Below are 2965 nucleotides of genomic sequence, written 5' to 3'. Positions count from 1 at the left end.
GACGGAGTTGGTGCCAGAGTTGGACTGACGGTTGATGTCAGGTGGAGTACGGAGTATTTGATAATAGAGAGACTTGGTGTATTTTACATTATAAGTGTTTGCGTGTGATTTTTTTTTGTAAATGTTTATTAATATGATCGTTAACTTCTCACCGAAGTGTTCATTCTCACCCGTATATATATATATATATATATATATATATATATATATATATATATATATATATATATATATATATATATATATATAAAGTATGCAAGTGCGGCCCAAAGTACGGTGCGAACTGCATTTAACTACCTATTAAAGGCTGACTTTTATTACTCTGAAAAGGCCCAACCTCTTATAACTCACCTAAGGCCCAACCTCAAACCATATTTTCAAATTACAAGCAGCCTACTTCAAATCCTTACCTTCCCCACCATCGCTAGCTGCCGCCGGCAACCACCAGCACACGCCATCTCTCCTGGCGACACCTCCATCAACCATGCCATCGACGGACACCATATCGATGTTACCTATTTCCTTATCTTCCCCTTCCCCAATCCTTTCAAACGTTCAACCTCGAGCTGTTGCCGTCGACGATGACGGGCACCATTACGTCGCCGCATCTCCGGCGACCACGACGATGATGCAAAAGTCGTATGATTTTAATCTTAAATAAACTTTATCACGACGGCTTATTTAATCTTCATTCCAATAACAAGGTTCAAATTCTCTTTTTAATTCTTTTAATTCATCTTAATTCCAGTTTTTCCAGTTTCTATGTTCGGAAAATGCATGTCGTACTTCAATCTAAAGTATTTTAGGTCGATTGATTTGTTGGTGTTTTGAAATTTCTATTTTTGAGTAGACTTCTTTGAAGAATTTATGTGATTTTGGTTTTGAAATTGACAAATTAGGTACTATTTTGTTTATGAATCTTGTTTGAATTAGCTTACTTAATCGCGAAAATTTACCTGTGAATAGCCACATTTTCAAATGGATAGACTTTTTTCTTGTCCTTCTTGAAGAATCGGTTCGAATAACTATAGCCATTTTCAAATGGATAAACTTTTTCTTATATTCATGAGGTCCGCTTTTTATTTATTCCTTCTTTTTGTGTTTTTCTTCTAGTTTAGCTTCGAAATGTGTTGTGTAATGCTTCTTGTTTCGTGTTTCAAACAGGCCAATTTGGAATCCTTGCCTCCTCATGTCTCCACTTATCTTAGGGCTGCTGTTGGTCCTCCCACCTCTACTTCTCCTCGTAATTTTTGCACTGTTTGTGGTTTCTCTGCTAATTATACCTATGTCAGGTGTGGTGTTCGTTTCTGCTGTATTCGTTGCCAAAACATTCACAATGATACTCGTTGTCTCAAATTTGTTGCTTGATTTACTACAAGCTGCTGCATTTCCGTTTCAACTCTCTAAGTCTCGGGGCTAGCTTCTGCTGTTAAACTTGTATGAGTATAGTATTAAGGAAAGCTTAGTGATGGTTGTTTAATGTCTTATGCATCAGAATTTGTGTTTGCTGCACTTCTCTTACTTTAGTCTGTTAATCACTCTGCTTGTTTTTATGTGAATCACAATGCCAAATTTTGCGTAAGTTTTGCACACTTGCTTTAATTTTATATGATATCTTTTTTGTTTTCAACTCTTGTTTGATGCCTTTGCCTGTTGTTGTATTCACATCATTTTGCATCTGGTGTCTTGAATTTTCGGAGTATGTATCTAGTTCGTGATTTATTTTAGACCTATGTCACTTAGACTCTTTCACTTTGGGCTAACCCACACAACACCCATGGTTGTCGGCGACCCGACACTTCCTGTCTTATCGGGGATACAAAGAGAGGCTTGTCCAACATAGTAGAGAAAAAGACGCGTACTAAACAGAGTGAAAGAGGCTATGGGAATAACAAAATTCGCATGATGATCTTCAAGGTGTGTATGCTCTTGCTTTTCTGCTCAGTATTATTTGCTACATTTGGTTTTTGATGAACTTTTTGTTACTGTTGTGTATTCTAAAATTTTCAAGTACTTCTCATTTCATTGGATTTGTAGGTGAAATTGAAGGAGGCTATGGAAATGGCGTTTTGGGAATTGGGACGGTGTCATGGAATCCATGAGGCACACGATGATATATTAATGTTGTTTTGTGTTCTCCTTGGCTGGTATATAGTTATTTTATTTGAAGATCAACAATAGTCAAAGCTTACATCTCCAGAAAATTAGTTATGCTACTCTGCAACTGAGACTTGGGGATAATATCATTGGTTTTTTGTAGCTAGCTCAAATTGTGGTTGTTGACTCTGTAGTAAAAAGTATATCTAGCTTGCTAGAGATGTGTATCTAGCAAGGTAAAAGAGTGTATCTAGCTTATTAGAAATGTGTATCTAGCAAGACAAATGACTGTATCTAGCTTACTAGAGATGTGTATCCAGGAAGGTAACGGAGTGTATCTAGCTTATTAGAAATGTGTATCTAGCAAGACAAATGAGTGTATCTAGCCCGCTAGAGATGTGTATCTATCAAGGTAAAATAATGTACTTAGTACTGTAAAAAAAAGTGTATCTACTTTGTGAGAGATGTGTATCTAGTAAGTTAGAGGTATGTATCAAACAACATAAAGGAGTGTATATAGGTAGATACATGTATGTATCTAGCTAGTTAAAGGTATGTATCTAACAACTTAAAGAAGCGTATCTAACGACTTAATGGAGGGGACAAAGTATTATTCTGTAAGACGACCTTAAAGTCACACATGATGACACGTTTTTGACTAAAAAATGGTTACTTAAAAGATCGGTTGTACAAACTTCTTATATAAAATCGCTTTAGACCTAAATATGTAGTTTCAATGTCATTTAAGCATCGCAATCTACATCTAAATTTTTTTTTCCTTTGCTAAATTAAAAGAAAATGATGAATGCCCATGATCTCTTTCTTGAGTCCAAGAAATTAGTGACTTAGTTAAGGTCAACATTATTTA

General features: G+C 35.8%; 1 long non-coding RNA gene across 1 annotated transcript; it reads left to right on the top strand.

Annotated features, from left to right (window-relative positions):
- The first annotated feature begins 231 nt into the window (after positions 1-231).
- LOC141626857 (uncharacterized) lies at positions 232-2715 on the top strand. Its single transcript, XR_012536438.1, has 3 exons — positions 232-704; positions 1165-1917; positions 2038-2715. It is a non-coding gene; the product is annotated as an uncharacterized LOC141626857 (long non-coding RNA).
- Positions 2716-2965: the final 250 nt, after the last annotated feature.

Source organism: Silene latifolia, chromosome Y (assembly GCF_048544455.1).
Source record: "Silene latifolia isolate original U9 population chromosome Y, ASM4854445v1, whole genome shotgun sequence".
Lineage (NCBI taxonomy): Eukaryota > Viridiplantae > Streptophyta > Magnoliopsida > Caryophyllales > Caryophyllaceae > Silene > Silene latifolia.
This window is presented reverse-complemented; position numbering and strand designations above follow the sequence as displayed.